Here is a 13,948-nt window from a genome sequence, read left to right on the forward strand (position 1 = left end):
GAAGTAACTAGCCACAAGGCAAGCAGGGTCTTACTATGGAAAGTCAAAAAGAGAAAGCTCTAAATTAACAATTACATGGTTGATGCATCTGGGAGCAGCTGCTTTTCAGTTAGGTGAGCCAATAAATTTCTTACCAGCTGGCTTTCTGAAACTTGCCTTACTTGCCTTACTGAGAACTTGAAGTTCTCAGTAAAAATTTTCATACCCAAATTGGCCCTGAAGGAGCCCCTGTATACTAACATGTGTTTAGAAAGATGTTTTTACATTTTCATGAAAATGAAAAGAAAATAATGTATGTGGAAATGTTTAGTTTTAAAAGGCACTAAAATATACAGTACAGCTTAGCGGTTTTCTTTAAAGATAATGTTAAAAGAAATAAAAATTTAGCATTTAATAAAATAGGTATCCATTACTCAGAAAATTAAGTGAAATGTTTTCTTCTTTAATGATACTAATTAAATGAAATACTACATTTAAAGGACCTTAATTTCCCTTATAATATTTATTTATTTATTTGGCTGCTCCAGGTCTTAGCTATGGCACTCGGAAATTTTGATCTTTAGTTGCGGGCATGCAAACTCTTAGTTGTGGCATGTGGGATTTAGTTCCCAGACCAGGGATGGAACCCAGGCCCTCTGCATTGGGAGGGCGGAGCCTTAGCCACTGGATCACCAGAGAAGTCCCCCTAACTGTTTTTTTTTTTAAATTGTATTCATGGAAGTCTTTAAAAGTCTTTGGGTCCAGTGAAGTTTCAAAAGAGTTATTTAGAACTCATCTGAGATGCTGGGTGTCTGAAATGGAAAAATTTTAAAGTGAGGAAATATGGAGAAACTAGATGGCTTCTCAGGCTTCCCAAATGGCTCAGTGGTAAAGAATCCACCTGCTAATACAGGAGCCTCAAGAGACATGGGTTTGATCCCTGGGTTGGGAAGGTTCCCTGGAGGAGGAAATGACAATTTAATCCAGTATTCTTGCCTGGAAAATCCCATGGACAGAGGAGCTTGGCAGGCTACAGTCCCTGGGGTCACAAAGAGTCAGACACAACTGAACTGACTGAGTGCGCACATATGCAGATGGGTTCTAAGTAACTCAAAGTCGCTCATAGTTTGATGGAATAAGAAAAGTTGGGAAGGCCTTTAGAAATTACCTTGTCCGATATCTTTCATATTTAAATAAGGAAGTTAAAGCCTAGAGAAACTAAATAATTTTCGTTAATGAATACAGCTAATATCTACCAAGCTCCATAGAAAAGTGATAAAAATTTGTGAAATGCGATAGTTCTTTAATCTGTATCTCTGACTTTATGTCATTTCTACCAAATCACTGCATTATTTTACTCATACATACCTATAGTTTATTATAAGTTTGAAAACACATTTTACAAGCAAATAAAAATATTTAAACGTTCTATCATATTATGTTCAGCTTTACTTTTTTCCAATGTTATAAATGTTACAAACAAATTTTTTAAAAACAAAATTTTTTACTAATCCATTTAAATTGCACACCATTGGTAACAAAATAAATAAGAACTTTTATTTTATTCTCTTGACAAATATTGTTTATATATTTTGAATGATCAGTTAACTGGCAGGTGATAACTTGCCCTTAAATATGACTTAAGATTTTAAGGATTAAGGAACTCCCATTTAAAAAAATCCAGTTCAAATGAGATACTTTGAGAGATTTTTGTATATCACAGAATCACACTGAGAACTACAAAGGCAAGGTACACTTTAGATAAATACTAAAAGGTCCCACACACAGAAAAACATGTTTTTCTCCCGTTTCTCAACCAGGATTTTGCTTTATTGAGACTGATACACAATCTGTAAACCATACAAGAAAAACACACATTTTTCATCAAATGGTAAAATTTTATAAATTTCATAAATTCAGTAAAAAATGTTAATCAAATTTTTCTGTCTCAAATACAGATTTCAGTAGAAGAATGAGGCATGACCTAAGCCCAAGGTCAGGACTGTTAGGAGCACTGTGACTACCCACTTATTTGTAGGTTAGCAGGTCAAGTATTTTCTAAAAACACATGCAAAGGCTATTGGCTACTCATGTCTGTCTTCAGAAAGTGAAAGTTTTAGTTGTCCAGTTCTTTGTGATCCCATGCACTGTAGCTCACCAGGCTCCTCGGTCCATGGGATTCTACAGGCAAGAATACTGGTGGGGCATCTATCCCCTTCTCCAGGGGATTTTCCCAACTTCAAACCCAGGTCTCCTGCACCGGAGGCAGATTCGTTACTGTCTGAGCCATCAGGGAAGCCCCCCTTTTAGCATTCCCAGTATACAGAATTTCCTCCAGGACTGATGCACATACTCAGAAACTATGTTAGTTTACTTTGAGCTTTATTTTGCAGTATCAGACACATATACCACCAAAATCACAGAACTGCGGATTTCAAAGGAACAACATCTTTAGTTGTTCCTCCCAACTTGAGAGGAAACTGAAGGTTAAGAATAGTAGATCAAGGGACTTCCCTGCTGGCCCAGTGGTTAAGACTCTGAGCTCCCAATGCAGAGGGCCCAGGTTCGATCCCTGGTCAGGGAACTAGATCCCACATGCTGCAACTAAGACCTGGTACAGCCAAATAAATGAATAAAAAAAAAAAAAAGAAAGAATAGTAGATCAAGAATATGAACAGTACTGTCTGTTAACAGTAGTTGCCTTTGGGGAAGGAAATAGAATTGGAATTGGTGGGATTTTATTTTTATTCTGTTTCTTTATTGTTAGTATTTTTACAGTAAGATTTTAAAATGTAATTTAAAACACATTTAAAAAGAATTTGGGCAATTCTTAGAGCTTTAGAGAAAGGAAAATGGTACAACTTCCCTTGGTAATAATATGTTTCATAGATAGAATCTGGTAATTTGATTTTAGGTAACTGAATCCCACCTGCCACAGTATAAGGTAATTTTTTTGTTTCTGCAGTTTTCAAAGAAGATGAGGAAACTGCCTAGAATCCTCTACAGCAGTTTTCAAGTATTCTTGAGGTCAGAGATCCTTTATCAAATGAAACCTTATCCTGAAGTCCAACCAATGCGGTGATAAAAGTGGAGTTGAAGGAGCTCTGTCCTCTCACCCTTGTTCTCCCTGGCAAGTGAAGCACACTTTGAAAACCACTCTGTAAATACACTTCCATATACACAAAGAGGTTTGTTAAATCAGTCTTTTTTTCAGGTTATCGTATTAATATAAATGTTTAGAAGTACTTTCTATAATGTTTCAGAAAAAATAAAAGAGCTTTCAACTTGCAAATGTCCATAGGTTCATGCTCAAATAAAATACACTTACTGCTATCAACTGAATTACTGCTGAAAAATCATTACATGGATAAAGACTGGTTGTTCTTGTTATTTTCTGTCTGCGGTATGGACAGGCCAACATTGTGTTGAGAATCTACATATACTGCTGGAGTACTCTATATGTTGTATTCATGCATTTGAAAAAGTATCTCTATTCACTAAGTACTCTATAATGATTATCATAAAAATCTACCTTTGGCGTTCCACCCATTTATGTGTTAAAAGTATAGAGTCTCTATCTCATACAGTATTTCCATGTAGAACATATCGAAACTTCTAATTTCTGGACTCTGCTGACCATCTCTGATCTAATGTTCATTTCTCATCAGTAAGAAGCTCAGATCAAGTGAAGAGAAGGGCTTGAAATGTCATTGCCAATTACTGAAAAGACTGAGAATATCTTTTCTTTAAGAAAAGACTGAGAATAGCTCCTTGAATGAGAACTCCCTTATTAGAAAATATTAAGTGTGCCAACCACATGAGACCAATTTATCAAAAGAAAACAACTACTATTCTATTTGGTTAACTGATAGGGTGACTTGATTGAAACATTATGAAGTAACATATTACTTCTCATAAGGAATAAAGGGAAATTATCCCTGGGAAAGAAGGAATCTGATATCTGCTTCTCTTTTTAAAAAATCCTTCCACCCAAGGGCAAATATATTTAATTAAAAGTTTAAAATATTACTTTTAGGCTTACTAAAATAAAAATAGCCAGACACTAATCTCCCCAAGCGTGGCAACATGACTTATCACTGACCTAAGAGCCACTGCTCAGGTATGCCTGTGGCTCCCTTCCCCACCCCTAGGAATAAATTATGACTGGTCTAAATCAGCCTGTTACATCAGGCCTCTTTGCCAGCCGTTGGTTTAGGACAGAGTATGATTCATTTCTTGCCAATGAAAGTTGTGGGCAAGGCTGTTGGGGACTATTGGATAAGAGTTTCCTTCCTGATATAAAGGCAGAGAGGCCAGAGAAGAACGCCTTTCTCCTTTTGTCTTGTGTGTGTGTGTGTGTTAGGGGGGAGGATGAAGCTGTGGATGGGGGACTGTGTTTCTTGGAATTTTAGCAGCTATAATTTACCCATGAAGAAAAAGTCAAGATTAGTTCAGCAGTGGCCATAGGACTGGAAAAGGTTAGTTTTCATTCCAATCCCAAAGAATGTTCAAACTACCACACAATTGCACTCATCTCACATGCTAGCAAAGTAATGCTCAAAATTCTCCAAGAACTTCCAGATGTCCAAGTTGGACTTAGAAAAGGCAGAAGAACCAGAGATCAAATTGCCAACATCTATTGGATCACAGAAAAAGCAAGAGATTCCAGAAAACATCTATTTCTGCTTTATTGACTTTGCTAAAGCCTTTGACTGTGCAGGTCACAACATACTGTGGAAAATTCTTAAAGAGATGGGAATACCAGACCACCTTACCTGCCTTTTGAGAAATCTGTATGCAGGTCAGGAAGCAACAGTTAGAACTAGACATGGAACAACAGACTGGTTCCAAATAGGAAAAGGAGTACGTCAAGGCTACACATTGTCACCCTGTTTATTTAACTTATATGCAGAGTATGTCATGAGAAATGCTGGACTGGATGAAGCACAAGCTGGAATCAAGGCTGCCAGGAGAAATATCAATAACCTCAGATATGCAGATGACATCACCCTTATGGCAGAAAGTGAAGATGAACTAAAAAGCCTCTTGATGAAAGTGAAAGAGGACAGTGAAAAAGCTGACTTAAAACTCAACATTCAGAAAACTAAGATCATGGCATCCAGTCCCATCACTTCATGGCAAATAGATGGGGAAACAGTGGAAACAGTGACAGACTTAATTCTGGGGCTCCAAAATCACTGCAGATGGTGACTGCAGCCATGGAACTAATAGACTCTTGCTCCTTGGAAGAAAAGCTACGACAAACCTAGACAGCATATTAAAAAGCAGAGACATTACTTTACCAACAAAGGTCTGTCTAGTCAAAGCTATGGTTTTTCCAGTAGTCATGTGCAGATGTGAGAGCTGGACCATAAAGAAAGCTGAATGCCAAAGAACTGATGCTTTTGAACTGTGGTGTTGGAGAAGACTCTTGAGAGTCTCTTGGACAGAAAGGAGATCCAACCAGTCCATCCTAAAAGAAATCATTCCTGAATATTCATTGGAAGGACTGATGTTGAAGCTGAAGCTCCAACACTTTGGCCACCTGCTGTGAAGAACTGAGTCATTGGTAAAGACCCTAATGCTGGGAAAGATTGAAGGTGGGAGGAGAAGGGGACGACAGAGGATGAGATGGTTGGCTGGCATCACCCACTCGAAGGACATGAGTTTGAGCAAACCCTGATAGTTGGTGATGGACAGGGAAGTCTGATGTGCTGCGATCCATGGGGTCGCAAAGAGTTGGACATGACTGAGCAACTGAACTGAACTGACAGAGCTCATAGAAAGCAACCTGGACCCTGATATCAATGTGCTACAAACCCTGGATCCACTCACCTTCATATATCTCATCATATGAGAAAAGAAGCTGGTATTTTTGAAGACAGCTTTGGCTGAATATCCTGTTACTTAGCCCAAAGCATCCTAACCAATACAACAGGCGACTGTTGCAGAGCCAGCTTTGAGAAGCTCAGGAAAGGAGCAGTGATGGGGAACCTTTGGCCTATACGTGTCTCCCTACCTTCTTGATCTTCATAGAGGATGAATAGACAAGCACTGCCTTTGTATTATTGAAATTTCTCAACAAATATCTAGAAAACTACATTTCAATAGCTAAAAATCAGAGCCAAGTTTTTTAGCACCATTTTTTTTTTGTCATTAGAGATTACACAGCTTGTCATTTTATGTATTTTTTTCTGTCCTACCCCTGAAGTTTAGTTGTAATATTTGAATACTGAATTTTAAAAAGTTAGGTTTACAAACATTTGATTGTTTTCTAAACTTCCACTCATGAAGTAAATAAAACAAGAGCAACAAAAACATCACTACCATCGCTGTCTAAGGTTTCATATTTTACTTTCTCTACTTGGTAAAATTCTACTAGTCATTCTCATAACTCAAATGCCACCTTCCCGATCAGTATTTCCTAACTTCATATAGACTAACTCTGTCCCTTTTTTCCCCTGAGGACTCATTCATACATTCAATACACATGTATTAAGCTCTTATTATGTTCCAGCCCTTGTGTTGGGGATTTGTAATGTAAATTGTTCCTATACTTAAAGGCTGCTACCTAGTCAGAGAATGAGAGTTCATTTCCTAGGCAACCATCATGGAGTGTGGTAAGTTCTGATTTTAGGCACACAGGATAAGCAACCCCATCTTTTCACAATCACTGAAGTTCATCAGACTTTCACTGGGTCTCTATGGTGTGTAACGCACAGAGATATAAAGATGACTTAGATGTAGTCTCTTCTTCTTAAGAAAGGGACAAAGATTGCTATGTGCTCACCAGACCTGTTTCCTCTGCTGCCTGGGCACACAGATAGCTGGCATTTCCCAGCCTCCCTTGCAGGCCAGTTTGCCAAGTCCCCGAGTCTGGCAGGGGGATATGGGCATCAATGACGTATTGTACTTCCATTGCTGTAAGAAATTTCCCATGTAATCCTCCACGTGTTCTCTCTTTTCCTGTTCATTTCCTAGAAACTAAGGACTCCAAGGCCTTAGGGGATGGCAAAGCCATAATATAAAAAGAGTGAGGGTTCCTGAAATCACTGAGTAGAAGGCCACCAGCTGAACACCTGGTTAGATTTTATATGAGTAAGAATTAAGTTTCTACTGTGTTAAGTTACTGAGGTTTTGGAGATTATCTGTTATAGCAGTGAGTGCCACCGTAAGGTCATTTAATTATAATGTAAGAAGTGCAGGCATAGAGTTAAACGGGGGAGAGGAGATACTGCCTTGCTTGGCTCATACCTGAATCAGCCTTGAAAAATGACTTAATCTCGTAAAGAAAATAAAGACCATCACAGGCAGAGAAAACACATGATTAAAGGATAAGGGGTGAAAAGAAAAATACATATAGGGAAGTTTGTGCATACCAATGCCAATGAGAGCATGATGAGCATAATATGCAAAATATGGAGTGGTCAGAGGAAAATGGACATGAAAACCCTGAATGTGAATCCTTGTGTGAATTAGTGAATCCTCCTAATTGGGCTATTTAGGTAAAGTTACTCAGTCAATCTGGATCATTTTCTTCATTTGCAAAATGGTGACAATGCCTATGTCACAGAAAATCTTAAACCAGTACTAAGTACATCATGGAGTCCCCCCAAATTCCCCCAGTACTTTATTTTTCTTTTATAAGATTTTCCTTGAGAAAGCTGCACACATGTGCTGTGATGAAGAACATAGATAAGAGACACTAGTAAATTCACACCTTTCATTCCTCCTTGTGAACTACAGAAACATTAATAGATTCCTAAAAAACACCACGCTTATGCGCTGTCGCAGCCTGGCGCTCTCGGTCGCAACATCTATTTCTGCTTTATAGACTATGCCAAAGCCTTCGACTGTGTGGATCACAATAAACTGTGGAAAATTCTGAAAGAGATAGGAATATCAGACCACCTGACCTGCCTCTTGAGAAACCTGTATGCAGGTGAGGAAGCAACAGTGAGAACTGGACATGGAACAACAGACTGGTTCCAAATAGGAAAAGGAGTACATCAAGGCTGTATATTGTCACCCTGCTTATTTAACTTATATGCAGAGTACATCATGCAAAATTCCAGGCTGGATGAAACACAAGCTGGAATCAAGATTGCTGGGAGAAATATCAATAACCTCAGATATGCAGATGACACCACCCTTATGGCAGAGAGTGAAGAGGAACTGAAAAGCCTCTTGATGAAAGTGAAAGAGGAGAGTGAAAAAGTTGGCTTAAAGCTCAACATTCAGAAAACTAAGATCATGGCATCTGGTCCCATCACCTCATGGGAAATAGATGGGGAGACAGTGGAAACAGTGTCAGACTTTATTTTTTGGGCTCCAAAATCACTGCAGATGGTGACTGCAGCCATGAAATTAAAAGATGCTTACTCCTTGGAAGGAAAGTTATGACCAACCTAGATAGCATGTTAAAAAGCAGAGACATTACTTTGCCGACAAAGGTCCGTCTGGTCAAGGCTATGGTTTTTCCAGTGGTCATGGATGGATGTGAGAGTTAGACTGTGAAGAAAGCTGAGCGCTGAAAATTTGATGCTTTTGAACTGTGGTGTTGGAGAAGACTCTTGAGAGTCCCTTGGACAGCAAGGAGATCTAACCAGTCCATCCTAAAGGAGATCAGTCCTGGGTGTTCATTGGAAGGACTGATGCTGAAGCTGAAACTCCAGTACTTTGGCCACCTCATGCAAAGAGTTGATTCATTGGAAAAGACCCTAATGCTGGGAGGGATTGGGGGCAGGAGGAGAAGGGGACAACAGAGGATGAGATGGCTGGATGGCATCACCGACTCGACGGGCATGAGTTTGAGTAAACTCCGGGAGTTGGTGATGGACAGGGAGGCCTGGCGTGCTGCGATTCATGGGGTCACAAAGAGTCGGACACACCTGAGCAACTGAACTGAACTGAACTGGAAAAAAACCACAAAGAGTTTTCATTTATATTGGCCAGATATACTTAATAGCTTTACGCACACATGCGTGCTAAGTCGTTTCAGTCTTGTTTGACTCTTTATGACCCTATGGACTGTAGCCTGCCAGGCTCCTCTGTCCATGGGATTTTCTAAGCAAGAATACTGGAGTGAGTTGTCATGCCTTCCTCCAGGGGATCTTCTAGACCCAGGGATCGAACCCAAGTCTCTTACCTCTCCTGCTTTGGCAGGTGGGTTCTTTACCACTAGCACCACCTAGGAAGCCCTAACAGCTCTCTATAAGGCTGGTAAAACCTCTTCAGAACTCATCACAATTGCACTCTCCTTAGCATTCATCACCCATGACTACAAAGAATGCTGGCTCACTACGCAAGTGCATATACAGGTAGCTCCATCTCCCTGCACACCATGCTCCTACGCTTTATGTGATGAGAGATGTAAATTCTTTTCCCCCAGAGGAAAAATCTATTTTATCATTAGGGTTTGTGTGCCAAGCAAGGACCAGTGGTCTCCCAATTATCAACAGGACTAGCGGGGACTTCCCTGGTGGTCGGATGGCTGACTCCACAAGCTCCCACTATAAGGGGCCTAGCTTTGATACCTGATCAGGGAACTATACCCCACATGCAGCAATTAGGAGTTAGCATACTGCAACTAAAGATCCAGCGTGTCTCAACTAAGACCTGGCACAGTCTAATAAATAAGTATAAAATGAAATAATCTTCGTATAAAGAAACAAACAAAAAACCAGAACTAATGAACCAGATAGTGAGCAATCTCTTGTTATATAACATACTCTGAGACTGTTTTAAATGAAGAAATGTTTTACCTTATACTTGTCAAATAAGAGACTTCAGAGATAGTCTATTCTATGAGTAACAAACTCAAATTCCTTCAGGGGCCAACTCGAATGTGGGGTTCTGTAGAAACGAGAGAGAACGGGATCCAACTGAAGGCATTCAAATCACTGTCAGCCCCTGATCTCATCTCGTGGTTTCATTCCCCATCTAAAGAAACTGAAGAGATTAGGTTCAGCTGACTTTTGGAGGCTACATAGCAAACATGCAGGGTTGAGCGGAAAACAGAAACCATGCCAAGTATTTTAAGCCAAAAGAGATTTTATAGAAAGAATTAGGTGACTTGGCGAAAGGCTGGAGATTGTTGAAAGGGCTACAAGTGCAGGGTCTTGGCTGGGCCTCCAGGAGTAACTTCTAGAACACCAGTGGATGAGGCACTGGGGAATATACTATTTTTGGCACAATCGGGAGAAACCTTGGAGTTCAAGAACATACTGCAGCTCTGACCCTGAGAAGCTGGGATCTGGAAGCTTATCTGGGCAAGGAACTCAGAATCTGTTCTCTACCTCCCTGCGCTGCCTCCTGATAGCCAGAAAGCTGACGATTCAATATGGCATGCTGAGACTGGTTACTCTGAGCCCCTCCCCACACACACTGGCATCTCCTGCACCTTCCGTGCCAACAGAAAAGAGCCAAAAAAATATCAGGGAGACTGTCTGTCTCATCTCTGCCTCTGAGATCTCAGACAAGCCATCCAGAAGTCTAATTCACATCCAGAACTCTAAATGGACCGGAGTCTGAGAAATGTTTTCAGCTTTCCAGTTTCTCCTGCTCAGGAAGGAATGCTAGCAGCAGGTAGGAATGAATGTGAGTGCCAAACTGCCATTCCCAGCAAAGCAGCTTTCCGTGTCGGCCCCAGGAATCAGGCCCCCACCGCTGACTTGTCCCCATCATACCTTCTATGGAAAGCCCCCAAAAGCAAAAATCTAGTCAGTAGGGCTGTAATTCTAAAGACCTCACGCTAAAAAATATGTGAACGGGTCATTTTATTTACATCGTTAGGTACAGGGTAAATCACACTACCTAATTTACTTGTTAGGTATATTCTGACCCATTGGATTTTGAGCTGCTGAATGGGAGAGACTGTATTTAATTCATATTTGTATCTCCTGTCCCCAGGTCTGCTTGGCCCAGAGAAGATGCACGGGCATTTGCTGAATTGAAATGTTTTACTATTGACTCACTAATAGAAACAGTAAACCGGAATTTCATGAGCTACAGGATAGCAGCAATAGTATCAGGAGGCGGGCCCGCTACAGAGGCAAGGGGGTTTTCGTTTTTCAGAAGAAACAGATGTAGATCTCGCTAAACAAGGTACCTGCTGTCTCTGTCCACTGGTGTCTTGGATTTCTCGATGGGATGCTAAAGTTAGTGGTGTCTTCCCACTATGAGTCTTTTGGGGCAACAAAATACACCAGAGTCCAGGGTGAGATTACAAGGATGCCATAAGAAGCTGATGCCTGATAAGTAAAATACAGCCACCGACTCAGCGTGAGTTCTGAGCAGGGGCTTATTTATATTCCCCAATCAGCAGGATCTGATTAGTCTCAGCACATCAGGGGTGCTGGCTAACCTAGGTTAGCACCCCCAACAACGTCTGGTGGATCTGAGAACAAAAACAAGAAAAACTTACTCCAGTAACAACAACGGTAGACAGACACACACAACCAGCCAGCCAACCAGCCTCCACGCCGCGTACAACCAGAAGGTGCCGGGCGCTCGCTCTCCGCGTCCGGCCCCGCACAAAGCTGCAGCCGCGGGGCCGCTTTAATTTACACTCACTGCCCTCCAGGGGGTACTCACCTCGCGCTCTCAGGATCCGGCACCCGGCTCAGCCCGGTAGATTAGAAAAGGGGCTCGCAGGTCTGCGGGGAAGCCAGGTGGAGCGAGTTTCCTGCTGGCGCATCGCCGCAGGCGGCGCCGAGGCTGCAGTTATTTAAGATAACGGGGCTGCGCGGCCCCACCCCGCCCCGCCCGCGGCGAGGGCGGTCCCGGGAAGGAGGCCGGGCGCCGGCTGGGTGGACCCCGCAGGGAGCCCGCACGGCGGCCACTCCAGGCGTCCTCCGCGGGCCTGGGGCCGCAGGGCGCGGATGCACGGCTTGGCTCTGGGCCTGGAGAATCGCAAGTCCACACCCCGGGACCCTGGAGCGGTGCCGCGCGGGTGGCGGCCTCGCTGGCCCCTGGGGACCGGGCAGCCGCTGTCTCCCTGGGAGGCCGCGGGCTGGCGGCCCAGCGTGCGCCGACCCCGGCGATGACGAGCTCCCGGCAGAGGACGCGCAGCGCTGCCGCCGCAGAGTCGGGAGTGAGGCCTGCGCAACCGATAGCTGGCTTAGCATTCCCATCTACATTCTGGATTTTCACTCCACCTTTTTAGTTGTGTTGTTTAGAAGTGTCTTCTCAGGTGGGGCGGGTGAACCTCTGTTCAGATGACCGATTAAGTGGATGATAGACTTGTCCTCTCCCTTTTATGGCTTCTTCAACACTTGCCCTTCTTGCTGTGTTGTTTCAGATTTTTACGTTCCAAATCAACATCCATTTAATTCTGCCTTCTATTTCCGTGTCTTCCTTTCCTCTATATTTTCCTCCCCCTTCTCTTCCACCTAATTGTGTGTATATGCGCCCGTGCCCCTTTCAGGGTAATTTTTATTTCTTTCAGAAATAAAATAGTCTTACCCGTTTTTCACTCCTTTAAGCAACGGCCAATTTTAGTCTCCAACAGCCAGAAACCATTCAGGCTTCTTTCTTAGGCCCTCATTAACGGAGAGAAGGATGAACCTAGATTCCATCTAATAAACATCTAAAGTGACTATATTCCTAAACGAACTCTTACTCTCTGAAACCTTGCAAAAGTTTCCTGTGACACCCAGCTTCCTCTTAGCACAGGAATGAAATATATTTTTCCTTTTCTTTCAATCGCATGATCATTGATGTATCACCCAATTTGATTAGCACAGCTTTGGAGAACATTGAATTTTTGGGCTAGTTTTTGCTTTTCTATTGTTTATAATGTTCTATAGTTTACAGTTGTGAGTTTCCCTGGTGGTGCAGTGGTAAAGAATCTGCCTGCAATGCAGGAGACACAGGTTCGATCCCTGGGTCCGGGCGATCCCCTAGAGGAGGGACTGGCAACCACTCCAGTGTTCTTGCCCGGGAAATCCCATGAACAGAGGAGCCTGGCAGGCTGCAGTCCATGGGGTCACAAAGAATCCCACAGGACTTAATAACCGAGTAGGCATGCATGCTTATAGTTATCTCTGGGAAAACAAAGTCTGAGGGAGCATTTGTTAATATTTAGAATCCATTTTGTAGTATTCATCATGTATTTATTTAGAATTCATGTTTTCATAGCTTACATATAATGTATACTGACTCAGAGCATTAAGTAGATAGTTCATAACATACTTAAAAGCTTCAGTGTTCCATTACTTCACTTGATAATAAGTTATAACATTCTGATTACATTACATCAAAAGAAACCCAAGTCATTTGGCTCAATTCTGTAATTTTACAAAGCAGAAAACTAAAATTGAAGATAAATTGGATGACCTGGGGTCTAGGTAAAAAACCAAGCTATATGTGCTCCAGTAGTGGAATACCTGGACCAGACCCCTAAAGCAAATCTTATAATCAGTGGATTCTTCAGGCAGGCTAGTCAAAATATCCTTTGCTTTCAGGTTTAACTCACCCTCATCAACTGCATGTTCTGCTTCATATATACAATTTTAACCTTTATTTAACTTGTTATTGTCCATTTCAAAATTTTCCTTGTTAATATTTACAGTTATAAGACAAAAGATTAAGAATCACTGCTCATTTACTGAGATCTGTAGGTGCATCATACATATCATTTGGTCTTCTGAGCTAACAACAAATAAAGTACAAACATAAAACTCTAAAACTAAAAGAACAAGAAAAAACTTCTCCCTAATAGTATGTTATGGAATTATTTTCTATGGATTTATATTGAAATGTTTATTTTCTTTAGTTTTGTTTCTTGTTATATAATTCATTTCTATTTATTCATCCATAAACTATTTCTAAGTTTCATGTTCTCTTATCTGCTATGTCAGAATTTGGTGAGGAAATCTATATTTAATCTAAAAAATATCCCCCAAACTAGAAATACTGTAAATTAGTTAACTATATGTTTATTATGCCCATGTCAAATATTGCTTTT

At 41.4% G+C, this 13,948-nt stretch overlaps 1 protein-coding gene across 3 annotated transcripts in view; it reads right to left on the minus strand.

Annotated features, from left to right (window-relative positions):
- SLC9B2 (solute carrier family 9 member B2) overlaps positions 1-11,726 on the minus strand; it is a 58,612-nt gene extending 46,886 nt beyond the window's left edge. For all 3 annotated transcript variants that reach the window (XM_043438194.1, XM_043438193.1, XM_043438195.1), the window contains exon 1: positions 11,575-11,726. The gene's annotated coding sequence lies outside the window, so the exon portion shown is untranslated. The remainder of the gene's footprint in view (positions 1-11,574) is intronic.
- Positions 11,727-13,948: the final 2,222 nt, after the last annotated feature.

The sequence above is a fragment of the Cervus canadensis genome, chromosome 19 (genome assembly GCF_019320065.1).
Source record: "Cervus canadensis isolate Bull #8, Minnesota chromosome 19, ASM1932006v1, whole genome shotgun sequence".
NCBI lineage: Eukaryota > Metazoa > Chordata > Mammalia > Artiodactyla > Cervidae > Cervus > Cervus canadensis.